Source organism: Cibotium barometz, chromosome 7, assembly GCF_041138505.1.
Source record: "Cibotium barometz isolate CiBa-2024 chromosome 7, ASM4113850v1, whole genome shotgun sequence".
NCBI lineage: Eukaryota > Viridiplantae > Streptophyta > Polypodiopsida > Cyatheales > Cibotiaceae > Cibotium > Cibotium barometz.
The window spans coordinates 351,828-379,783 of NC_141052.1; the positions used below are offsets into that span (position 1 = coordinate 351,828).

Sequence of the window (27,956 nt, forward strand, 5' to 3'; positions counted from 1 at the left end):
CATTATGCCTTTACCCCAACAGTATCCTCCTCCTTGGATAACTTGGCATTGGGATCCATGGGACAAGAGAGAGGTGTACAGTCTGACAACCCATAAAGTGAGAGTAGCTTCTTCACATACTTGGATTGAACCTATGTGACCAATTCAATATCTGAGCCAAAAAGGATGAGGTCATCAACATACAAAACTATGACACAAATATCCCCATCAGAAAGACAGACATAGAGATTGCTGTTAGCATATGCCCTCTCAAAGCCAAGAGATAACAAGAAGGCATCAATCTTTTGATACCAGACACGGAGTGCCTATTTGATTTCTGGAGAAGATACACTTGGGTGTCCTGTCCTTGAATCACAAAACCAGGAGGTTGCTTAAAATAAACTTCCTCCTCTAAATCTCCATTCAGAAAAGCAGATTTGACATCCATTGACATTGTCATGTGCATAGGGTGTATCTACCGTGTGTGCTACACGCACACGAGACTAGCTTCGAGGTTAGGGGAAGCTTGGAGCTAGGCAGGCTGATTGACGAACTGAGTTAGGGATAGACTAACGGGCGGGCACCCAAGTATGGACGGGCGAGCGTCCACGCCCGCCCAAGTGTGGACGCCCGATGACCGGCCAAGAGCCTATAAAAGGGTGGCCAAGGTTAGTCATTAGTGATATAGAGTCTCGTGTGTCTTTGTGAGAGCTCTATGGTCAGGAGCCTGGATCTAGTGCAGACGTGCACCTGCTTTATGCAGCCAAGGCCGGCAGCAGTCTCGAAACCTGCAAACAAACCAAACAAACGTGAAGGGGGTGCAAGCTTGACTCACCTCCCAACCTTGACAGCCGTGGGCAAGTCCACAAGTCTTGGCTGTCCCCCATTGAGCCACGAGCTGAGCTAACTAGATGGACGTACCGTCCAATCTCTACCTCATGACGTCCCATACCGCCACGAAACTAGGGAGTATGTCATGTGCACAGTGTGTATCTACTGTGTGCTACACGCACACGAGACTAGCTTCGAGGTTAGGGGAAGCTTGGAGCTAGGCAGGCTGATTGACGAGCTGAGTTAGGGATAGACTAACGGGCAGGCACCCAAGTATGGATGGGCGGGCGCCCAAGTGTGGACGCCTGATGACCGGCCAAGAGCCTATAAAAGGGTGGCCAAGGTTAGTCATTAGTGATATTGTCATGGCCCTGTGAAAATGGAACAGTACAAGTGTGGGCATGGTGGTTGCAGAGTGTGAATATTGAATGATTCACATGGGGGATGCCCGGACAGAGTTAAAGATGTGTGGACATCCCTAGGTGTGAAGGGGGGAACTAGAACATTAAACTTTTAATGTTTATTAAAGTTGCCCCTAGGCCTTAGTGGCCCCTAGGGACTTTTTAAGTTTGGGGCCCTAGGATTTTTATGGGGAGGAGGCCACTCCACTTTTGGAGTGTTTCTCTCTTCTCTCTCTCTCTCTCTCTCTCTCTTCCCTTTTGGGAGTCGTGGAGCAAAAGTGGGTGTACATACGTGGAAAAGCACAGAGGAAGGAGGCGGCTGCTGTTTTCTGTGTGTTGCTGCTGTTTTCTTCTGCATATTCAGTTGTACTTCCCACGTGTGCAGTCCGTACAGCACTGTACGACTGCAAGTACAGTGTTGCTGCTGTAATCTGCTACAGATTCTTCACTGGGTGCAGTCGGCGCAGACCTTCAGAGATAGTACAGGGGCTGTACGGCACGTTCTGACACCTGTACGACTGCTGGCAGGTGGCCGTACAGTCAAGTACAGTTGGTGTCTACTGTACAACAGCAAGTACAGGTGCAGGCGCTTCCTCTGTTGCAGTCGGCACAGGCGACCAGTATCAGGACAGCAGGCTGCGTGTGCAAGTACAACTCTTGGCACGTATCCCGAGGTAGTACAGATGGGTACGGGGCTGTTTTTCAGATCTGTACTTTCAAAGACAGCATAGAGGTGAACACAAGGAGGAAGGTACAGGCAAGTACGTGCACATGTGTGAAGCAGGGTTGTGGAAACAAGTGCCTGCAAGTACAGTTTGGTACCGTTGCTTCCTCCAGTGCTGTTTCACGAGCTGAATTTGGTAAACTCCGTTTCTATTCATCTATCTCTCTTTCTACTGCTTGATGTCTGTTGCAGATATGAGTTATCTGGCCCCTTGTGAGAGGAGGGGTATGGCAGATTGACAAGGGTTGAGACAGAGTTTGGATAGCATATGTATGTATGAGCTGAGATGATGCATCATGCACTTGAGTTATGCCAGATGTATGCTCATGGCTGCCCTGCTTAGTGGTCTTGGCTGATCAGAGGGAGGCACAATGTGTTATTGTGGAACACAGATCTGTGTGCATAGATCCTCTGTGCTAAGAAGGAATTGTGGGCCGTCAGATTGGACATACAGGTGTAAACTCTTGGCTGATTTTTGTTGTACTCAGCCATTCATATTATTATAATTGAATAAAGAAATACCGCAAGGAGCGCCAAGCTTTGGGGCCAACAGGTGTCGCTTTGTTTTCTGATTTGGGCACTCTAGCTCCAATTTGTTTTGTTTTCACATCTAGACTACAAGTGGACAGGTGACTGCTAGTCTACCGCACTCTGGTTTCTATCAGAGGCCGGTTTCAAGGTTCTGTCCCCGGGACCAATCATCAACTTTCTGAAGGGGGTGAGCTCGTGGTTGCTTTGAAGAAAGCCATCGCTGAAAATTCAGCAAACATGTCTGATACAGAGGATGAGTACTTCTATCATGAAGAAGAAGAGCAAGAGACTTCTCCTGAGAGAGATGTATCTGAGGATATTTTTGCAGGAGAACAGGCTGCAGATGTTGAGCCTTATGAGGATGTAACACAGCCAGAAGATGTGCATGGTAAAGAGGATGATGATGCTCGGTTCAAAGATCGCTTGGCTAGTGTTATGGATACTTTTATGCAACTTACACAGAGTGAGAGATTTGCTGAATTTATGAGATCTCGCACAGAGCCCGAGAAAAAGAAGAAGAAGGTTCGTTCAAAGAATCTTCCACAGGGTCATAGTGGTGCCATCCCACAGGAACCATCTTTTGGCCAGTTTTCGAACATGCAGCATGCTTATGGTGCAAACTCTTAGAGTTCCTTCTATGGACAGCCACCTATTCCTCAGCAGAATATGCATCCAGGTTATTTTGGTGGTGGTTCGGTGTTCCAATCCATGACTGGGGGTTATCCTCAGGGAGGCATGGGTATGTACGGGCCTTTTGGAGCCAATTTTCAGCCTGGCATGCAAGGGAATATGTATGGTGGTATGCCGTCCGGTATGCAAGGAAATATGTTTGGAAGCATGCAACCTGGGATGCAAGGCAATATGTTTGGTGGTATGCAGTCAGGTATGCATAATGGAATGTTTGGAAACATGGCTGGAATATATGGTCTGCCTGGTGTGGGAATGGGAAATGTTGACCCAATGATGGGTATGAATGTTGGGGGCAGCGATCTCGGGAAACCACTTCCATATGACAATCTAACGCCTATGGGAAAGGCGAAAGATTACAAGGAAGGGGGAGCTGCTGTGAAGTTTGACACATTCAGTGGGGCCAACGATAAACTTAAAGCACTTACCTTTTTACAGCAGTTTGATGCTGCTTTTTCTGGTGGGAATTACACAGAGTCCTCTAAGGTGAGGAAAGCTGCCACTTTTCTCAAGGGCAATGCTTTGCAGTGGTGGTCTACTCTTCTTTTGTAGGACATAGCACCCACCACATGGGTTCAATTTAAACAGGTTTTCTCTTCCGTATGGCTCACATCTACATTTGAGGTGGATGTTATGACCGCATGGCACAAGCTGGATGCTTCAAACTGTGATAGTTTGGAGGATTATAACAAGAAGTTTTGGGAAGCTTTACTCCCAGTGACTTCTTATCGTGCGGTGCCATTATCTGAGCAGGTAGAGAAATATTGTTGTGGGCTGCCCAAAGAGGTACGAGATTATTGTATAAAGACAAGAGTAACTAACATGTCACAGATGATTGAAAATGCTATGACAGCTAATGCGTTACTCACAGGTGGTTCATCTGGGTTTAAAGGCAGTAAGAAATTGGGCAAGAAAGCTGAAAAATTTGGGCATGCTTCTCGTGATGCTAAAGGGTCTTCAGAGACAAAGTATAAGAAGTTGCCAAGAGGACTTCTGAGGAAGGCTTTGAGAGATGCTCAAAAGTGTTTTTACTGTATTGAAGAGGGGCATATGTCATTCAATTGTCCCAAAAGAAAGTCCCAAAAGGACCCTGACAATAAAGGAGAGCCCAAGCCAAAGAAACCAAAGCCTTCTGCAGGCTTAGTTCCTGATCTTGTGGGGGAGCAACTAGGTGGTGCAGGGCATGGGGCAAAGTGAGAGATCAGAATGCTTTGATCTTCTTTGACACAGGTGCTAGAGCCAACTTCATTTCACTAGATTTGGCTGGCCGATTGGGGATTCGCACAGAGGACATGGGGCCGTTACATGAGGCAAATATGGCTTGTCCAGGGTATGCAGAACCCGTTACTCCTATCATTGGGAAGCTTCGGCTTCATTTGCAGGGTTATGTGGACAGCGAAGAGTTCTTCATCATGCCTTTGGATGGCTGTGATGTTTTGTTGGGGATGCCATGGTGCCACAGGGTACATGCGGTGGTGGATACTTACAATAGGAAAATCACTCTGACTCAGAGGGAAAGAGCATGTATTGGATGTAAAACTCAAAGGGGAATCTGTTCCTATTGTATCCGCTTCGGCGATTTCATCAGTAATGAAAAAGCATCTTTCCGCGTACTTGATTTATGTAAAGGATGCACAGGATGATGAGTCTAAGTCTAATTTGTCTATGTTAGATAAGGACAGGACTGATTTCTTAAGTGGGTTTCAAGACTGTTTTTCCGAGTCATTGCCAGGAGAATTACCTCCTGAGAGGCGAGAAGATCATGCCATAGATCTGATTCCTGGTAGTACTCCACCGAATAGACCGCCGTACTGTGTTAGTGCAGCCCAACAGGAAGAGATTATGAGTCAGGTGCAGGAGCTTTTGAATAAAGGGTTGATACAGCCTAGCTCATCACCCTTTTGCTTGTTTGACAACATGGGTACAACTCTCAAGTTTTCATCGTCATTTCATCCACAGACAGATGGTCAGTCAGAAGAGGCTAACTCTACAGTGTTGGATCTTCTCAAGTGTTATGTGTCAGAGCACAAGCAACAATGGGAAAAGTATCTTCCTTTGGTGGAGTTTGCATATAACAACACTGTACATACCTCGACAGGCAAGGCGCCTTTTGAGATTGTGGAAGGAGGGAAGAAGGTACCACCCATTTTGCATACAAAGGATAAGATCTTGGAGGCTGATCAGTATGTGGAGAGCTTGGATGAAGCTTATCGGAGAGTTAAGTTGGCCCTCCAGAAAACTCAGCAGAAGCAAAAGAAAGCCGCAGACCGTCACAGACGTGATTTACAGTTTGCATTGGGTGATTGGGTTCTTTTGTGCTTTGAAAAGGCTAGACTCAAGACGATGAAGGGTAAAGAGCGCTTATTCCCTAAGTTGAGCATGCGATATTATGAGCCTTTTCAGGTTTTGGAAAGGATTGGTGAGGTAACCTATCGTTTGAAGTTACCAGATCACTGGAGGATTCACAATGCTTTTCACGTGAGTCTTCTTAGACCTTTCCGTGGGGATGTGCCTGAGGATGTATCAGATGAGGCTCAGCCGGAAGTTGAGGAACTTGATGAGGTTCTGATTCCAGAGCAGATACTGGCACATAAAGAAAGGAAGGTACGAGGTAAAGTTTCCCGTCGCTATCTTTTGAAGTTCAAGAACTATTCACCGATGGATGCGAAGTGGATGGAGGAAGGTGACTTAACAGATTCACCTCAGGTTTTGCAGCTTTATCTCGATGCCTTTGAGTTAGAGCCGACTCTTATTGTGGCTCATTCAGGTTCAGCAAAGCATGGGTCTGGAGCATTACCTGATGCTCAAGAGGGGGGTAGCACCTCCACTCCCTTGATACAGGCAGGCTCAGATGACATCTAGAGGTCGCTTGGTGCAGTTTTTATCTCACCCGAAGGTACTGAGGCTGACAGTACATCTGTTTATGGGACTTCTATGATATATGTGTACTAGTCACATGGGATTTTTGTGGATATGTATGGTTCACAGTGGTATACAACTTGGACTATTACTATGCCATTGGTTTGCAGTGAATGTTGATACATGTGTATGGCTTAGAGAGATTGGGACGCTGATCTTGCCATATTGTATATTTCACTTTGGATATTTTGATGCATCACCAGAATGCAATCGAGGACGCTTGCCATTTTTCAAGAGGGGGGTATGTCATGGCCCTGTGAAAATGGAACAGTACAAGTGTGGGCATGGTGGTTGCAGAGTGTGAATATTGAATGATTCACATGGGGGGTGCCCGGACAGAGTTGAAGATGTGTGGACATCCCTAGGTGTGAAGGGGGGAACTAGAACATTAAACTTAATGTTTATTAAAGTTGACTGTTGCCCCTAGGCCTTAGTGGCCCCTAGGGACTTTTTAAGTTTGGGGCCCTAGGATTTTTATGGGGAGGAGGCCACTCCACTTTTGGAGTGTTTCTCTCTCTTCTCTCTCTCTCTCTCTCTTCCCTTTTGGGAGTCGTGGAGCAAAAGTGGGTGTACATGCGTGGAAAAGCACAGAGGAAAGAGGCGGCTGCTGTTTTCTGTGTGTTGCTGCTGTTTTCTTCTGCATATTCAGCTGTACTTCCCACGTGTGCAGTCCGTACAGCACTGTACGACTGCAAGTACAGTGTTGCTGCTGTAATCTGCTACAGATTCTTCACTGGGTGCAGTCGGCGCAGACCTTCAGAGATAGTACAGGGGCTGTACGGCAGGTTCTGACACCTGTACGACTGCTGGCAGGTGGACGTATAGTCAAGTACAGTTGGTGTCTGCTGTACAACAGCAAGTACAGGTGCAGGCGCTTCCTCTGTTGCAGTCGGCGCAGGCGACCAGTATCAGGACAGCAGGCTGCGTGTGCAAGTACAACTCTTGGCACGTATCCCGAGGTAGTATAGACGGGTACGGGGCTGTTTTTCAGATCTGTACTTTCAAAGACAGCATAGAGGTGAACACAAGGAGGAAGGTACAGGCAAGTACGTGCACATGTGTGAAGCAGGGTTGTGGAAACAAGTGCCTGCAAGTACAGTTTGATACCGTTGCTTCCTCTAGTGCTGTTTCACGAGCTGAATTTGGTAAACTCCGTTTCTATTCATCTATCTCTCTTTCTGTCTGTTGCAGATATGAGTTATCTGGCCCCTTGTGAGAGGAGGGGTATGGCAGATTGACAAGGGTTGAGACAGAGTTTGGACAGCATATGTATGTATGAGCTGAGATGATGTATCATGCACTTGAGTTATGCCAGATGTATGCTCATGGCTGCCCTGCTTAGTGGTCTTGGCTGATCAGAGGGAGGCACAGTGTGTTATTGTGGAACACAGATCTGTGTGCATAGATCCTCTGTGCTAAGAAGGAATTGTGGGCTGTCAGATTGGACATACAGGTGTAAACTCTTGGCTGATTTTTGTTGTACTCAGCCATTCATATTATTATAATTGAATAAAGAAATACCGCAAGGGGCGCCAAGCTTTGGGGCCAACAGGTGTCGCTTTGTTTTCAGATTTGGGCACTCTAGCTCCAATCTGTTTTGTTTTCACATCTAGACTACAAGTGGACGGGTGACTGCTAGTCTACCGCACTCTGGTTTCTATCAGAGGCCGGTTTCAGATATAGAGTCTCATGTGTCTTTGTAAGAGCTCTATGGTCAGGAGCTTGGATCTAGTGTAGATGTGCACTTGCTTTATGCAGCCAAGGGAGGCCGGCAGCAGTCTCGAGTGTGCAGCCAGAGCCAAAACAATTTGGATGGTCGTATCATAGTTACCAAGGGACGGGGACGGCTAAAGGTAGGGAACGGGGACGGGGGGTGGGGACGGTGTAGTGAGTAGGAGAGGGTGGAGAGGAAGGTGATGGACCGTGGAGTAGGAAAGGGAGATAGTGGAGAGGAAAGCTTGAGTAGGAGAGGGAGATCGTGGAGAGGAACTCAAGTCTTGGAAGGCTTGAGTAGAAGAGGAGTGGCTCCAAGTCCATTATATAGTTGTGTTGCTCTCTCTCTCTCTCTCTCTCTCTCTCTCTCTCTCCATTATATAGACGGAGGTTGCAGCGGCAGATTCGGATTATTCTTGCGAGGCATGCGAGACACCCAGTCAGGGTGCTGACCACAGAGGATATTGAGGAGATCCGCCAGTGTCCGATGCGGCACATATTATGAGATGGAGGTACCTCCATAGTGTACCTTCCAGTTCCAGTTTCATTTTCTAGGTGCCAGTAGTATCATCTTTATTTTTCATTTTCTGGGGTTTTTTATCCAGACATTGTATCAGATCCACCATGATGTAACTTTTGGTCTCATAGGTCATTATGGCCTTTTGAAGACGTTAATATAACATTTCATTTCATTTCATTTCTCTCTCTCTCAAATGGCCAGTGTTAACGGCTAGTAGCCGTTTATTTGAAAAAAAATGCCTAAAGATTTAGCTGTTGTTGCAGCCGTCCCCGTCCCCTGCAGACAACGTCCCCCCGTTCCCACAGGGGGGAACGCCCGTCCCCTGGTCACGTCCCCTCCGTCCCGTCCCCCTGGCCGTCCCCAACCCGGTGTGCAGGTCTCTCTGCTCGGGACGGCGTTCCCACGTCCCACGTGTGCGTCCCTCCGTCCCCCTGTCACTATGGGTCGTATACCTGGCTATAGGAGCAAATGTCTCATCAAAGTCTTCACTTGCCTTCTGAGCATATCCTCGAGCAACAAGGCGGGCTTTGTACTTATCCAAAGTACAATTTGCATGAAACTTGACTTTGAAAATCTATTTCACACCAATCACACGACAATGTAAAGGCCGTGGCACCAAAGACCAAGTGATATATTCTCTCAATAGAGGACATCTCTGCTTCCATGGCTTGCTGCCACACGGCTGTGAAAGAGCCTTCTTTGGACTTTTAGGCTCATCGATCTCCGGGAGAGAACTCATGAGAGCATAATTCACTGTATGATGAGAAGTGGAAGCCCGAGATGAACTACGAGGTCCAAGGGTGGTGGTAGAGATCTGGTTATGGAGTTGTGCCCCAGTGAGACCTGAATCTCAAAGAGTTACTGAACCTGCGGAGGTAGGCCAGCCTTCCTTTCAAAGCGTGAAGAAGAAGAAGAAGATCCAGCTGTAGTAGAGGACTCATCCGATGTTGCTGGGAGAGGTGATGAAGTAAGCACTGGTGGGGGTAATCCCGAAGTCAAAGTAGGACTCGTAGAGGGACTGGGAGCTGCAGAAGGTAGTGCAATAGGAATTGGTGGCTGTAAAGTAGCAACTAGCACCGGAGTTGGAGGAGGAGGAGGAGGAGTGGGATGTGGAAGAGGTATAAGATTACTAATATCGGCCGGGAACGGATCATCCAGAAAATTTGTAGATGCATCAGGTGGAGAGGAGTCGAAGCCAAACAAGCTCTCATCAAACCGAGCATCACGAGAAATGATGATGTCATCAACCTCTGGATCCCAAAAGCGGTATGTTTTGGATCTTAGACTGTAGCCTGTGAAGATCATCCTCTTTGACTTCAGTGCAAGGGTGGTCCTCTTCTGATCTGGGACATGCACATAAGCAACACAACGAAAAACACGTAGATGAGAAACAGAAGGCTTGTGTCGTGTAAAAGCCTCCTTCGGAGTCGTTCCCTTGACCGCTTTTGTGAGAGAGCGGTTAATGAGATAAACTGAGGTAGCCATAGCTTCATCCGAGAAAGCATGAGGGAGACCTACGTGATGCAGTGAAGAACGAGCCATCTCTTTTATGGTCCGGTTCTTCCGTTCCACAACTCCATTTTGTTGAGGAGTATAAGGAATTGTGGTCTGTCGATGAATGCCCTTCGATGCAAGAAAGTTATCAAACGGTATAAACTGGCCACCATTATCAGTCCAGAGAAAGAAATTGTACCCCCAGATTGATTTTCCACCATCGCGATCCAAGTCTTGAAACTGGCAAAAGCATCTGACTTGCAAGCCAGCAAACATACCTAGACTTCGCGAGTGAAATCATCCACAAGAAGAAGAAAATATTGGGCCCCTCCAAGAGACTTAACCTCCATGGGTCCAGCAAGATCTGCATGTATAAGCTCCAGTCTTCGGGTTGCTTGATGAGTGGCCTCCTTTGGAAATGCATCTTGATGATGCTTGCCCATCATGCAGGATGAGCAGATGTGTGAAAGAGACTTGAGCTGAGGTAGTGCACTGACAACCTACTGAGAATGGAACTTCTGTAAAGCAACAATGGGTACATGACCGAAGCGAGAATGCCAGAGAGAAGTATTTGCATCAAAAACCAAAGCCATCAAAGGGGACCCCCATCATGAACTCCATTGGCAACAACCGAGAGAGTCTTCTTGTCAATTACTTCAATGATCTCATCATCAAAGTACACACCAAGTACCTTCTGAGAAGCTTTGTACACTGAAAACAGATTTTTGAAAATCTGCGGTACATGTAAAACATCATTTAAAGTGGCAGAGGAACCCAAAGGAACATTACCAACACCGATGACAGGAAGTGAAGAGTTGTTGCCGATTCAAATTGAAGAAGAGAGAGTCTGGTAGTCCTCCAAGATATGGGCTTGATTAGTCATGTGGGCAGAAGCACCACTATCACCAACCCATTCCACCGCTTCAGGTATGTCACTGACCTCTTCTGGACAAGTCATCGCTGTGATCATGAGGAGTGAATCTTGTGAAGAAGTGGATGAATCTGTGATGACTGCCATGTATGCAACTTTGAGAGATCCCTCCTTTGAAACTTTGTCCTTGCTCTTGTCTTTGGTGTTGTCCTTGTCAGATGCTTTGGAAGCATCCTGGGCTTTATATTTGGCTTTGGCTGCTCGAGAGTCATCACGACGAGCAAAGCAACGAGCCTTAGTATGACTTGTCTTGCCACAGTAATCACATTCATTGCTTTTGTCCTTGGACTCCTTTGAATCTTGTTTAACCTTGCCTTTGCCTTTGTTTTTGTTGTTGTTGTTGTTGGAGGTCCCTTTTCCGCCTTTGCCTTTGTCCTTATCAAAGGCAACAAAAGTAGACTCTGACTTGCCTTTTCCTTGAAGCATGCACTTGTTGTGGAGATAACTCATGACTTTCTCAAAAGGGGGGAGAGGATAACGGAAATAAATATTCTCCTTAAAAGAATCAAAGGAAGCAGGCAATTTACCAAGAAGTTTATGGATGGGATTGTTGATGGTGCTTCCGTACTTACTCCTCAAGTTGCAGCTTGATATGGGTGAACTCTCCAATCTTCTCAATCAAGTTATCTGACTCATTGATTTGTAAGCTTCTCCAGATCTGACTCCAATTTGGCAATCTTCATTGTTGAAACTCTCCCATACCTCCTCTGGATCTCTGTCCACATCTGATGAGCATTACTCTGGGTAGAGACAAACTCTACTTGTATAGATGGAGTCATGCAATTGATGATGATAAGACGAGCCCTAGCATGCAATATGCTTCTCAAAGCAGGGTCCACCAAGTGAGGTGTGGAGATAGCCATCCACACACCGGCTCCTTCCAGCAATAACTAAGTGTAGAAAGACCATGTATGATAGTTCGTTGCTGTAAGCTTCAGGGAGTCATTGACTTGGGGAGGATTTTAGGATGGTATATGGGTAGGGGTGGGAGCAAGGCCTAGATGAGAGAAACTCAAAGAAGAAAGATTGGGAAGAGGAACCACCTGGGGAGCGGGAGCAGGGGATCGAGGCAGTGAAGGAGTTGGAGTATCAACGAGAGGAGCAGTAGTAGAGAAATCTCCTGAAGCCATGGCCTCTGACAGGAAACCTTCTCTGAAGAAAGAGGGCTGTAAAAAAACAGCAAATAACCTCCTCTCATGCTGTGCATAGCAAGAGGAGAGAAAGAAGAAAGGGAGGGAGGGTGGGAAAAGAGAAATAGAATAAGCAAATCTCTTAGGAACCCTGTCCTCAGCACCTAGAAGAGAGCTTCAGTCTCCAACAACAAAAACGCAGCAGTCCAACAGTACAGATGCAAAAAATGCAGCAAATTGATGAAGCCTCTGCTCCAATCAGAAAAACGCAGCAATTCCTTACATGTAGAGCGTTGGCTCTGATACCATGAAAGAAAGAGCATCACATGTTGTAGGCCCAAAGCACAAACTCTAGAAGGCTGGAAACAGTTGATTATTGCTGAAAATGAGCATGAGGGAAGCCCGTAGGTGTTTACAAGCAGAAGAGACTGTTGCTACAGCCAATGACCTCCAACAGATATGCAAGAATGAGATGAAAAGCATTGCAGGGTCCTTTTGCTTATAAAATCTTGTTTCCATTGCAAAAGTTGAATGGCTCTTTTTAACATCTTTTGGGTTGTTGGGGACTGATTGTGATAATTGGTTGTTTTTCCCATTTTGTATCAACTACCAAAGGCTGGGAATCGTTAACAATCGATTGTTTCCTACCATCACTTTTCAACTACTTAGAACAATGGTGAATTGCACTGTATTCACAGAAAGTCATAGGCATGTTCAAAATGCAATGTTTTAGACAACTCTTGAGGGCAGTATGAAAGCAAAAGGGGCATATATAGGACACTCCAAATAGCCTTGACACCAGATACATGATGGGTGAAATACATGATGAGCTCCAAGGTCAAGGTTGTAAGTGTGTAAAACCTTTGAGGAACGGCTAGCCTTGACATGTTGGGCAACATCGGTCAAAGAGCTTTGTAACCCTATCCTTTTGGTTTTTTGGTACCATTGAAACCCTGTTGATTGTGCCTCATTGAGCTAAAGTCTCACATCGTGTCTTTTTTCTTATACTTGCCATTTTCTGCAAGTTGAACTCATTAAATATATGAATGCACTTTAAGATTTGATGAACTTCTATTTTTTTCAATAAAATTTGTAGTAGTATTTTCCATCATTTTTTTATTGTTTAAGTTTTGAGAATATGAAAGATATTTCATATTGAAGTTTTGTCCTACATTTGTTAGAATTGGCTTCTTTCACCACCAATTGGAGCTAATGAAAAGCTTGTGCTACAAATAATCCTCTATCAAAGATCAAGCACACAAGGGCATTTTGAAAGAGATGCATATGTCTTATCTTTTGTGCTTTCATGACTAGCATGGAGGATAGTGTGTTAATTATGGTTCTATATCACTCCATAGTTGTAGAAGCGGAGCCTAGTCACGAACCTGCATATCCAGGTTATCAACTTGGGGGATAGTGACACACCAATGTGATCCTTGTGTTTAGCTGGTCAATCCTCTTGTAGACCCATCATACCCTTGGAGCAAGCTAGAGAATTGTTGGGTCATGAAATTCGCTGCCTAGATAGACATCATTGCTGGAGGAATGTTTGAATAATGGTTAACAATCAGTGAGACGAGCAAAGATGAAAACATTCATAATAAACCAAGAAGAGATTTTCATTCTTGGATTTTTGCAAACAGAAAGGCAGTAACTGGCAGCTTACTGTGGCTTATAAGATGTAGTGAAATCATGTTTCAAAGTAATAGAATCATGAAATGCTTGGAATCAAATATTTATGAAATGGTTGGAATCAAAATATTATGATCATTGGTAAAAATCTACCCCATTTATTTCGGGGTGAGGTAGTTCACATTAATGTCTATATTATGAAGGCCTCATAATTTTGAAAAGAGATGGAAGATACTTGCAACGGATAAGGAGCCAAAGCAAAGAGAACACCACCACATGATAAGGAGGCATAAAGAAAGACAAGACCACAAGGTAAGGAGGAAAAACAAAGATAAGACCAAGGAGGCACAAACAAAGACAAGACCACAAGTTAAGGAGCCAACTACAATGGATAAGGATGCAGAAACAAAGAGAATACCAAAGGTTGACATAGTTGCACTAGCAAGCTTTGAAGAGAAAATTTGTGGAGGAGCTAACAAATCATAGAAAATGGATGTTGGTTACATGAATGGTAGGTGCATTTTCTATGATAATAGATCAGTCAAATGAGTATAAGAAGAATACCTTCAAACACTTCCAATCCTCACACAATCATATGTTTGGCTACTTGGTGCTTGCAACATACTTACATATGAATTCACCATTGAAAACTTGAGAGTGTTTGTAAAGAGTGAATTATGACATACTTGCATATGAATTCACCATCCTTGAGAGAGCTTTTGCAAAGATTGAATTGTGCCAAGCCTTTTCCATGATGCAACCAAGCATGAGGATTCCACCATGTGTAATCCACATCTGATGGTCTCTCTATTCAAATGCTTTGATATTTAATGACCTCCTCATAAGGTGTGTAAGAAGTAGCATGATGAGTAATGAATGCTTGGCACTTTTAACAAAGTACTTATGCAAAAGTCTTGTCATGAGGTATATAAAGTTGCAATGAGGGCTTGACACTTGAAGAATCAGTGATGCAAAAATCTTCTCATGAGGTGTCAAAAGTTCTATAAGAGTAGTGAGTACTTGACAATTACAAAAATTGCAAAAGTCTTCTTATGAGACATCAATAGTTGTAAAAGAGTAATGAGTACTTGGCACTTAAATTACTTATGAGGTGTCAAAAGTTGCATAAGACTCATGATGTGTCAAAATCAACAAGAGGAGCAATGTGAGTGCTTGGCATTTAAAAATGCCTTATGTAAAAAAAATTTATCATGAGGTGTAAAAAGCCACATGAAGGAAGGTTTCTTTGCATTCAAATGACATAATTTTTTCATAGGGTGTAACAAGCCACTTGAAGGGCGAGTCCTTTGCATTTAAATGATGGATTTATGAGAGAATTTTATCACAAGGTGTAAGAAAAGTCATGACGGGTATGACATGAATCTATGACAAGGGATATTTTATCCTTTCTAAATTTAACAAGGGGGAGTCCCCTCCACCTATAAAAGGTTTTTCCTTCTCTCTATTTTGGTAGTATGCTAGAATAGAAAAAAATCTCTATGTCTCTATTTTTGGTCTAGTGTTCTCTCTTGAATCTTTTCATTGTTCCCATGATTGAGCATGAAATCAGATGGGATGTTTTTGTCAAGCAACCAATGAGAGGGTAGATCAAAGATGTGTTGTCCATTTTGCATCAATAAATCATCTATACAGTGTAGAGGAGATTTTTGTCTACAAAGGGTGAGGATATCAACTTATGGGTGTCTTTTGTCGATGAGAATTTTTCATAAGGAAAGTTCTTTGAAATTGCCAAGCCACTAGACTATCTCACTATCTTATGTACTTGAAGATTATGTACTGCATTTAAGGTCAAGTAGTGTTTGGGATGCTATGAAGGCTCAAAACTAAGCACAAGAAGAATGATTAGTGTAATCACTAGAATTAGCTTAAAAATGCATGGTAATCCCTCCATAATCGAAACCTCCTCACTCATAACTTACTTGATTCTCTTAGTATGAAATGAGCTAGTATAAAGGCTTTTTTATAGCTCTAGAGAGAGTGCCTGGTCAAACATTTTTCATCCATAAAAAATACCAAATTAAAATTAAGCTAAAATTTCTCCTTTACCTTTTCTATGATTATCTCCAAACGAGCATGGACTTTAACCTGACTTTTTACCTTTTCCATGATTATCTCCAAATGAGCATGGACTCTAACCTAACTTTTTAATCGATAGTGAATTACACCACCACAAAGAGAGAAGGATTGGCCATGGTTAACGCTATCAGGAAGTATCGACACTACCTATTGGCCAATAAATTAGTATTCTTTGTAGACCATCAAGCCTTATTATACTTAGTGAATAAGCCTTGCACCATGGGAAGAATCACACGATGGTTGCTATTACTATTGGAATTCGACTTAATAGTTACGGCGGTAAGAAAAGAGACACAGCATGTGTTAGTCGACCATATGTCAAGAATTCCAAATGGGTAACCAGCAACTAGTGTTGAAGATGATCTCCCTGATGCTTGTTTGTTCAAACTGGGCATGGTACCAAAACACCCTTGAACAAAGATAAAATGCGGCAGCTTATCAAGCTTGCTGCACCTTATCAATTAATTAGGAGAGAACTATATAAGCTAGGTAAAGACAATGTCCTAAGAGGATGTGTGAGAGAAGATGAGTTTGTCATGATATTAGATAAAGCTCATTCAGGGATATCCGGAGGGCATTTTGTTGGTGAGATCATGTCTCGCAAGGTACTTCAAGCAGGATTATGGTGGCCTATGTTGTTTGGAGAAGCAATAGAATTTGTTAAAAGGTGCGAAGAATGTCAGCAATTTGCTATCCCACAACAAAGGGACAAGATGCCGCTCAACCCTATTATTGTAAGACAACCCTTTAAAAAATGGGAAGTAGATTTTATTGGACCTATTAGTCCAGCGGCACATCCATCACACAAGCCCGATATGTGATCGTTGGCCCACGGACTATTTCAGCAAATGGACAGACGCCAGAGCCTCAAAGCGAGCTGATGCACGAACAACAACAAAATTCTTATATGAGCAAATTATCTCAAGATTCGGCTGCCCATTAGAATTGGTAAGTGATTGCGGCTCACATTTTATTAATGAGTTGATTGACCATTTACTTGTTGGATTCTTAGTAGTCCATCGAAAATCATCACCTTATTATCCACTAGCTAATGGCAGAGAGCACAAATAAAATTTGTGTACTATCTTGACAAAAACCTGGAAGCAAGTCGAACGGATTGGGAACATAAGCTAACAGCGGCCCTATGGGCATATCGAATATCATATAAGGTAGCGACGAGATACACTCCCTTCCGTCTAGCTTATGGTGTTGAGGCAGTAATGCCTATGGAATACCTAGTTCCGAGCTTAAGGTTTGTAGTGCAAGAACGTCTAACGGAGAATGCATTGGCTGAAAGGCTAATCGATTTAGAGAAGCTTGATGAGACCAAGCTAATTGCATCGCATGGACTCATGGTCAAGAAACTACGCAGAAAGCATTGATTAGACAAAAAAAATTAAAACAAAAAGAACTGAAAACCGGGGACCTTGTCCTCATGTATGGTGTAGGAAGCACCTGGAAAAAGAAACTCAAATATTGACTAGACAAAAAAATTAAAACAAAAAGAACTGAAAACCGGGGACCTTGTCCTCATGTATGGTGTAGGAAGCACCAGGAAAAAGAAACTCAAATACATAGGCCTAGGACCCTTCTGAGTGTTTGAGATCACACCTCAGGGGTCTGTATTAGAATTGAGACAATTGACAGCATACAGATGGAGGGTTACATCAATGGAAGCATACTCAAAAAATATTTTGGACCACTGACCCAAGAGATGCTCTTGCAAGAACATCTCTTAAAACAACAAAAATAGCTCACAAAGGAAAAAATCCAGCAAGCTCAAGAAGAGGCTAAGGCAAGGGAGGCCAAAGCTAAACAATTACTCCAGAAGAGAATGTTACACGTCAACATGGCTTCCTTGACTCTCTTGGACAAAGAGGAACTGAACATTGAGCCAGCACAACTCAGGGTGGAACTCTCTACGGCTAAATGCCATGCAACGAGCATTGCACTAATAGATACGGGATCAAGTCATAACCTGATCTTATATGCAATATCGGTAGCCTTAGATAGACTGCACCTTGAACCCACCAATGCACAAGTACGCAGTGTGCACTTGATAACTACGAAAGCTGAGGGATTTTTAAGTGTTAACATTTCTATCATAAATAATTCCTTGGTTGGAAAGGTGTTTATCATGCAGGTTCCATGGTGGAAGAGAAAATGATCCTAGGACGATCCTCAATTTGCACCAACAAATGTAATATCCAATGGGAGAAGAGGACAAAACTGCTGAACGAGGACAACAATGTCATGTCCATACCCTATGGAGCCTAACAAACACAGGAAAACAGGCCATGATTGAGGAGATAGCAACACCGAGTACATTGACATCAACTCATAAAACAAAAAAAGCATCAGTTCCATAAACCCTCCACAAACAATATCCAAAGTCACAGGGTACACAGTAATGGGTGCCCAAGGTTCAACTCAGAAACCAGCCCCACAAGGAGGAGAAGGAGGTTAATACAGAAACAATAAGAAAGATTTAAAAAGGGGGCCAAAATCAGAATTGGCCTTTACAAGTAGGTTGGTAGTACTCTAAACATACCAACACCCCACAAGGCATTCGTAAGCAATGGGTCTGAAAGGATTTACTATGTGCGCAAGGATACTACCAAGGCAATACTGCAGTGTGGGTGCTCAAACCCCGCTTAGTGGCCACTCACAAATTGTTCTGATAACAAAGGAAAGGGTAGTAAAAGCATGCAACACCAACTCCCAACTAAAACCAATGCTCAAACTGCACAAACATTGGTATGGAGGAAGAAGGCAACTTAACAAGATGGGTTGAGGGTTGCCAAAGCAATGTTGGTAACCACTTCGATCAAGGAGCTAGACAAGGACCCTAAAGGTAAAAACAAAAAATTTCAGCAAAGGGACATGAATAAAAGCCCCCAACCATATGACCTAGTAATAACATTGTTCAATTGGGTGGACAGAAGAATCAAAAACTCCCACACGAAGCTAAAATGCATGCAACAACCCTTACCCAAAAGTGCCAAGGTGTTACCTTGGTTTTCATGGCAATAAAAGATGAAGGTATTCATTTGTTGACCAATGGATACAAGGTAAAACTGGGTATCATTCACTCATTTAATGCATGTTTGAATGACTGAGCATGAAGAAAAAAATAGAAGGTATCAATCTTGCACACTCATGATCCGGAAAGGTTCACGCCGTGAGCCAATTCTAAAAGGTTCATGCCATGAACCAATCCAAAATGGTTCACGCCGTGAACTAATCCAAAAAGGTTCATGCCATGAACTAGTCCAAAATATTTCACGTCGTGAAATATTTACTTCTCACGGGGCAATTGTAACACGACACATGGCATTCTTCATTAAGGCAGCCGCCTAGTTCGACGGCTGCGCTATAAATTTAAAAATCTTTCCTTTTTCGTCATTTCGCATCGTGTGCTCCAATGCATTTTGCTCTTCATCATCATGCATCGCATCCCCCATCTCCTCCAACTCGAATCGACATTCGCACATTAAGGTGGGAGCTTGGTCCCTTCATTGCTTTCTTTTCTTATCCTTTTATCTTTCATCCTTATAATCGATTAATATCGTGCACTCTAAAAAGCATCGACCGTATCATTACATGATTTCCGTGTTGATCTAAAAACTCCGCTTGCGCTATCATCACTTTGGATAAAAACATAAAAACATAAAAACATAAACATCATAAAAAACCTGCAGTTTCACGGAACTGCCACGAAACAGTAGTTTCATGGAATAAAAAAACCTGCAACTTCACGCTTCCAAAAAAACTCACGAAATAAAATCTCACGACGGAACTCCCTTTCACGTAATATCTCACGGGATTCTGTCTCACGAAACTCCCTTTCATGTGACAAACTCTCACGGGATTCCGTCTCACGGAAATCTCTTTCACATCTTTGGAAATCCCTTTCATGTCTTTAACTTTCATGTAACAAACTCTCATGGGATTCCGTCTCACGGAACTCCCTTTCATGTGACAAACTCTCACGAGATTCCGTCTCACGGAACTACCTTTCACGTCTTTAACTTTCACGTAACAAACTCTCGCGGGATTCCGTCTGACGAAAATCCCTTTCACGTGACTAACTCTCACAGGATTCCATCTCATGGAACTCTCCTTCACATAACAAACTCTCACAGGATCCCTCCTCTCACGACCTGCAGGTTCACGAGACTACGAAAATCTGTACCTTCATGCCATATCATTAACCTGTTCAATTAATACGCCTTGTTTAGTGCTCCTACACTAACACATTTCTCATCTCAACTGACTATTTTATCCTTTTTTTTAAAAGAAGAAGAAGAAAAGAAAAGAAAAGAAAAGAAAAGGAGTGGTACCTAGCCCACCAGTCTGGAGACTGATTTTCTTTTCATGTACAGATGTCAGCCTCAGACATCGAAGCCGTAGAGACCCCCGCACTCACCCAGGCTAGCACTACAGGCTCCCGGATGAGTCAGAAGAAAAGGAGTGGTACCTAGCCCACCAGTCTGGAGACTGATTTTCTTTTCATGTACAGATGTCAGCCTCAGACATCGAAGCCGTAGAGACCCCCGCACTCACCTAGGCTAGCACTACAGGCTCCCGGATGAGTCAGAAGAAAAGGAGTGGTACCTAGCCCACCAGTCTGGAGACTGATTTTCTTTTCATGTACAGATGTCAGCCTCAGACATCGAAGCCGTAGAGACCCCCGCACTCACCCAGGCTAGCACTACAGGCTCCCGGATGAGTCAGAAGAAGAAACCAATGCGGGGACCAAAGATGAACTACTTGGGCCCATATGTCCAAGCCTTCCATGGGACCATCACCAAGGAGATCCATACAGCCCATGGAAAGGTAGCACTGCAATATCACATCCCGAAGTGCCTCCAAATCCTAGAAGAGGCAGAGGTAAAAGAAAAGCTGGAGAAAGTGGGCCTAGGAAGAATGGTGTAAATTCTCCCAAAGAACATCGACACGGAGCTCTGTGCAGAGTACATAAAGCCGTATGACAAAGCCACCAAGCGGGGCACAGTCACGAAGGCCCATGGCACAACAAAGCAGGTCTTAATCACAGAAGAACTCATCCGTGAAGCTCTGCAGCTCCCACCAACAGTCAAGGTACACGCCCATGCCTTTGACAAAATGCCTTTGGACGCTATCCGGGATGAGGTCACGGAGAAAGCATGCAGAGCTATGTCGTTGATCATGCAAGTGAAGCCAGTGAACCGCTACAACAAGGTCCCACTGAACAAGATTGCTAAAGTCCATGAAGAGAAGGAAGAGGACTAGGCGTATTACATACATAGGGAAATGGAAAAATATCTCAAGGCACATCAGTCCAAGATATGTAACCCTTACTTGCTCACATAGGGCCTCAACCAAGTGGCAAAAAGGCCTCTTCCAGAACTCTAAAACTAGCAGAGCAGATGCAGCTAGCATTACTGCCAGAGCAACCAGCAGTGAACAGCTGAAGAGATGCAAGAGGGCCAAGCTTTCCTAGTGGAAACACAAGCCATAATGAAGGAGACAACGAAAGGGAGGAAGAAGAAGACAGAAAGGAAGATGCGGGGCATCGTCCCGGACATGGCTACATAATCACAAAGGATAGAAGCTTAGTTGGCCCAAGAAATAAGATCATACTAAGAAGTACTGACACTGCAAGAAGCCACTTTCAGTCAGGCCACTCGAGCAAACACAGCAGATTACTCCTCCTCCGAGCCCGGCACAGCTTATCTTCACGAACCTTCGCCACTCAAAGATTCAACCTTGGCAAACACACCTGTAGAGATAGAACCAGAACTAGCAACATCAATTCCAGTGCCGACTTAGGAATCACAAGAAATTGAGACAACAGTGCAAGATCCAACAGACCAAATGGATACAGGTAAAAGACCAAGGAGTCAAGAGCCATCAAGCCCGAGCAAAAGAAGGCGTCTGGAGGATGAAGAAGACTACCCTTACAAAATGTCGATTATGAACAGTTCATGCAGGAAACTATGGAAGGTTTGGATGAACTGTTAAACCTACCGCATGCTGGACTAGAAGGGGCCGCACGCACAAGTGCACCACTATGGGAGCAGGAGCAAAGAGTATGGCGTTGCCACCTCCTCACTACACACATGTTGCATGATCGTAATGCTGCACTTTGAAAGCAGGTTAACGAGTCAAACACACAAGTAAAGGCTTTAAAGGAACACTTGCAACAGCAGAGCCCACGCATCGGGATGTCATCATGAAGAGTTTGAAGGCTACTAAGGAGAAAGAGACCAGATACAATTCACTGGAAAGCAATAATTTGGTTCTAAGCCAAACTATTGTTCAGAGAATCAAAGAGAATACGGATCTTAAGGTAAAGCTGGAACAAGCTAAGGAGCAACTCCAAAAGGAGGTTACCCACAACCATGAGCTCACAGCCCATGCCCAGCAAGTACAAGAACTCCAGTGCAAATCCATGGCAAAAGAAGAGCTGCAAAGCCATATCCAACAATTATCCTCAAGTCTGAAGGAAGCCAAAAGCAGGGCCACTCACTTACAACAAGAAAGAGAACAAACAAACAAGGCACATGTAGAGAAAGTGAGAGCCCTTAACGATGCCATAAGTGCCAGTCGAATTGAGATGCAAAGAATGGTGATAGCACACCGAGAGGCATTGGCACAAGTCAGGCAATAGTTATAAGACAGTCAGATTGAAAGATTTCAAAGAATCACAGAAGCTCAAGAAAGAGAGACATGACCAAGAGGAAGCAACCCGGCGATTGGAGGAGTTGGATGCTACAAGGATGGTCCATGAAACTACAATATCAAACCTCCTTAGCACCAATAACTCCCATCTACAAGAGTTGAAACGCTAGTTGGCAATACAGGACCAAAGTCAACGGCAAGAGCCTACGGATGACATGCACCTACTCCTTGAGCGAGCCTCGGAGATAGGTCAGTTGCCAGTAACCCCTCGGGCCCCTCCTGAAACTCTTACTTTGTTTTTATCTACACTGACCCTCTCCTTACTTCAATACAATATAAGTCTATCTAAGGACCTAGGCCTAGGTGAACTAACCCTCATTAAGCAGAATATTGAACGTGATGCTGACCCCACTATTATAATGGAAATTTTACAGGGAGATATAGTATTAACTAATTCATAGGATATCTACTTTTATCCATTACATCCTATTGTGTTAAAGCTTCGTTAGTTGGTGTCGAGTTCTACAAAAGTCTGAAATTCTGGGCAACAGTGTCAAAAAATCAAACCTATTCGTTCCAGATGACATTCACGAGACATCGGCCAACTATGAGGTGGTAGCACAAAGCTATCAATGGATTATCAGCCATGGGTGGCTCGAAGTCTACAATACTCACCAACATTTAAACTTATGTGAGTTTACCTTATATCACCCTTTTGGAATTCTAAAACTATACTCTAATATCTACAAACACTTAGAATCCATGTTAACCAATGTACTCTACACTTTTAATGCCACCCATATTAAATATATTACCATCAACCCTGAGAATATCCCTTCCCTTCAAGAGTTTATGAAATCTCACAAACCTAGCCACCCACCCCTTAGCACAGTCATGGTCAGGAAGAGGCATCATCTTCATCTTCCATCTCCACTTACCCCGTATAGCATATAGATTTTTCCACTAACCCTCTCACCCCCGAGGAGATACTAGCACCTTACCCGTCTCCCCAACGACCACCTAAGGAGGTACGCTATACTATTCCCCAAGACAATATTGAAGCTTTTACTGATGATACAGTTTTGGAGTCATTGTCTGGTGCAAAATATGAAGGCTTCATTCGAGCTGGCAATCCATTGTTAAAGCCTAAGCTGATGCTCAATGTACTAATGCAAGTAACACCATTTGAGCCAACTCGAAGGATTCTACGAGAAGCCTACTCCGAGGTCACACCAACACTATACCCTCTACGAGTGCCTCGCCCAGATTTAGAAGAATTACTCCCTTTGGCTAGAGAGGGTACATTGTGGTCTAATGTGGCACGGCACACCAAATTAGCCAATCCCCAATTGGTCGACCTCCAGGAGATGAGAATTATCACCTTCATGATTAGTTATTGCTTTCGTAAGTGGAGAAGGGCTCACCCCGTACACACGAGGTGGCTATGCCACTATTATCATAGATGATGCACATCCCAAATTAGAAGATTTTGGAATACAGCCGGACTGGAGAAAAGAATACTTAACAATTCCAGAATACAGCCAAGTGTATATGTGCGTGCCACCAACCCAGCGAGTTGACCCATTATACATGCCACTAAAGAGAAGATGGACTCAGCTGGAGTTTCAGGAGGCCAAGTAGCGTGACTCCCATGTCTGTTACAATTTCCCAGTCTTCATGCCAGCAACCTTTATAGACATACGAGAGCAAAGGAAATAGATGCTCAGTTGGATACAAGCATGGCACCGTATCCCGGACCTAGCGATCATGGCCAGTGTTCGATTTTTGAAATTGCTCGTGGTTCTGATTGATCAACCCAAAGAGCCCTATGATGGATATGAAGCTAAGCAACTGCAATTCGACAACATGAATCAAGGCCCATCTGACCGGGGTATGATGCTATATTACCATCGTCTACGGTGTCTTCTAGCATACATGTATGTCACGAAAACATCGTGGACACAGGGTTCTAGCGTTCACATCAGCATTCAGAAGAACCCTCAGAAAGCTTCAGTCACGCCAAAACTTCTACCGTCATGAGTTCAGTGACCAGGTCTTTAGACCTCGGTAACAGGTTCTGCAGACAGAACCTACATCAGGTAGGGGGGATGTTAATCCCATTTTGGATTAACAAGTATGCTCCTCCAATTGAGGACATTAATAAGTGTCATGAAAAGGCACTATAAAAGTTGTACATTATGAGATATTGGCCACCCAAGGCCTAGTTAAGTAAGTTTTGGGCGCCTAAGTGTGAATAAGGGCCAAATGTATATAAGGCAATTTCTCATGAAAAGACACAATCCCCCTTTGTGCTATTGAGATCTCTTCTTTGTGTCTTGAGAGATTGAGAGAGAGCATTCTAGCATTTGTGCCTCTTCTATGCTTGTTTGATTCATGCTTGTGTGGGAGAGAGTGATTGCCTATGCGACGGTGTGAGCGACTCTACGGTGATAGTGTGGAGGTTTGGAGCTTAACAAGTGAGCTTGGAGGCCTCAAGGGACTCAAGTTCGGAACATTGGTAAGTGCCCTACGACAGTTGTGTTCTATTGCTCATCCTTTACGTGAATGCATTGAGTTCCCTCTTGGAGGTGTGGTAGCCCATAACACGGTGAGTTCTCACTAACCTCAAGGATGACACTACGCATATCCAAGGGTTTGTGGGTTACGATTGGCTTTAGGTTTTTTGGATGCACAGTGTCAGAGATATTTACTTGTTTTGGTCTTGGTTCTAACTCCTCTTGAGTATGTGTGACCATATTCCTGAGCTCATGAAGTTGTTCCAATTCTTTTACAGGGTCACGAATTGAACTAAGTTTCTCTTTGTTTGGTTTCTTGGGGGCTCGAATCCCTTCCTTTTTGGTCTCCATAGTTTTGTTTAAGTGTCTCTAGTTTACTCAGAACCAGCATGTATCCTCATCAATATCATTCACATAGACTCGTTCGTAAGGTGTTCCCAAGTTCACTCGTTCTGTTTTCTTCGTTTTCCTCCCTTTTATGGATTTCTTTCTTTTATGGTCCCTCTTCTTTTTGGATCTCGCTGCTAAAGTAACTTGGTTTTCTTGTGTGTTTTGAGCCATGAGTCTCTTTATTGCAATTACAGACGGGTTAGGATTTCTCAAAATTGATGTCTGAGTTTGTCCACAAACTCCAATCATGTTGAGAGGTATGATGGTAGGACCATTCTATTGATTCACAACCACCACTTTCATTGGGCAATCTTTGATCCAATGATTTATTCCACAATGATTATAGGTTGCAGGTGGCATGCTAGAAAATGCAACTTGTGTGATTATTGGTTTCTAATGCGACAGTCAGAGATTCAGTGTGGTCCTTGGCAATGATAGTAGTGAAGAGGCATTCTCTTAAGAGTAGAGTTGATGTCTCGACCTCTTCCTACTACTGCGGCTAGCTGTATACTGGTTTGACTCTGCCTCTTGCATCGACTACATAGTAGTCCAGATAAATCTCTATGGAGTCCTTAGCAACATGTGAGGCACTGTACAAGTCAACCTCGTATTCTGGACACTCAAAAGGTTCCTTGAAACCTATTTGACTCAATGGTGTGATCCACACGGGGGTGGAGTTTAAGGTCCCAAAACTGGTGGAGGTAACAACACATTTTGTGTATTGTTACTCTCCCTTGCAACAATAGGTTGTGTCGTTTGATCGGCATTGGGTTGAGATGTTGCCGTAGGCATTATGGCTTATGGGCTATGATGGGGTCGATAAAGCCAATTGTTGACTCCTAGATACATTAGCAACGGTTTACAACAAATGCATGCGAGACTGTGAAGCCTCATGACCATCATGTCCACAAAAATGTCCACAAAAAGTACAATTACCATTATAGCTTGCCCTTAGGACTGGACATTGACTGGTCGAATGCCCTTGTCGAGCAGATTGAGCACCATTGAAGCTCTCTCCTTGGGTACATATGTACATTTTCGGGGGATGTATTGGCCTTGATTCCGTCTTGGAAAGCTTTCACGAAATTTGTGAAAATTATCTCCGCTAAAGTGTTGCCTTTAGTAAGGGGTTTAGCTGTAGAAGTGCTATGTCTCCTGCCTCTGGAAGCAATAGATTCAGAATCTCATGCTTTAGCTCCTTTCACCATGAGATTATCTTCTAGTTGGATGACGTTTGTTGTGATTGCATCCCATGTAGTGATCCCTCTAATGACCAAGCCATTATAGATCGCTTCATGTTTCAGCCCATGGATGAATCTATCCAGCAATTGATTATTCGAATAGCGTTCATGTGGAAGGCAACAAGAGTTCAAATGCTTGAGAGACGGCTAATGAAATCTCTAATCGACTCTTCTTCTTCTCTCAGTTTTGTGTAGCTGTGAAGCTACACCCCATAAGACTTCTTCACGCATAACAATCTCCTAAGAGCACTGAAGTTCAAGTGTTCCTCGACCCTAAGAGTTCTATACCGATCCCCAGCCTTACCGTCTAATGTTAGATTAAAGGCATTGGTCTTGGAAACCTCATTTCGTTCTGCTAGGGCCTCATACACTTGATCAGATGCTTCCAAATGTGTCATGGGATCACCATCTCCAGTGAATTTATGGGTTAGCTTGGCTATCTGTGCAACCTTTCCATGGCTCTGTCGACCACCATCTCTCACAATAGGTGCTATGCTTTCGACTACCGCTCTTCCCAGGGCCTGTGCAAAAGCAACTAGGTTTGTGGGGGTAGAGGTGGTGCTGGCATAACATCAGCAATGATAGGATTAGGTGGAGGTGCAACGTGTGGCACTCCATGAGGATGCATTGGTCTAAACCTTGGTGGGGGTAGATGTGCTACATAAGATATGTGTCCTACTGGTGCCCCAACATGTGCTTTAGTCATGTGGACATTAGGTGCAGCCGATGTCGCAATAGGAGCACACTCACTCTAAGGAAGGAATGTTTTATGGGTGCACTAGAATGAGATGTGACCCCTCTAGGAATGGTAATACTAGATATGAGATGTGACCCCTCTAGGAATGGGTGCACTAGAATGAGATGTGACCCCTCTAGGAATGGTAATACTAGATATGCCAGGCGAAGGGAGCTCCATGTGTTGGCTACTATTGGTAATCATGGGCATGTGGCTCAAAGGTAATTTTGCGTTAGTCATAGATGCCATAGTTGGTGGTGTGGTGCTTGCCACTAGATGAGGCACTGTACTAGTATTGTCTTGGGTGGGTGAAACTCTAGGATCTAAGAAGGTGAAGCTCATGCTAGTATGCATTTGAGTCACTGCAACATGCCCTTGTGGGTTAGAAGATGTGGGTTCGTCCATGGTATAGCTAGGTGATACTACAAAAGTAGGATCCATTGGGCTCACAGGAGGTGTTACCATTTCGCTCATTGTGGGCATTCTTGTTTTGGACGTCCCAACTTGCGCCATAGGTCTTTTGATTTTTTCATGTTCAATAACCCTATATATACAATTGTAGATACCCTGTAATCGTTCTGTTGTGGCCCTAGATATTGATTGGGCAATCCCTTCCCAACTAACACCATAAGCTTGGCTTGTGGCGAAATCCACAAGAGTCTATGTTGATGCGTCATACTCCCACTCATTTCTGAGAAGACGTTGATCCATGATTTGCAAGCCTAGCTCTTTCCTTGAGGTAGACACAATGTTATTGCTTGTGTTGAGATTGTCGGGCACTACTTGCGTAGTCCTGGCTTGGGACTCATTTTGGGCAT

The 27,956-nt window shown here is 44.0% G+C and overlaps 1 protein-coding gene across 2 annotated transcripts in view; it reads left to right on the top strand.

The window, feature by feature from the left end:
- The window catches only part of LOC147636547 (uncharacterized), a 34,734-nt gene extending 21,812 nt beyond the window's left edge, over positions 1 to 12,922 (top strand). For both annotated transcript variants that reach the window (XM_086799954.1, XM_086799952.1), the window contains one exon: positions 12,476 to 12,922. The gene's annotated coding sequence lies outside the window, so the exon portion shown is untranslated. The remainder of the gene's footprint in view (positions 1 to 12,475) is intronic.
- The last annotated feature ends 15,034 nt before the right edge of the window (positions 12,923 to 27,956 follow it).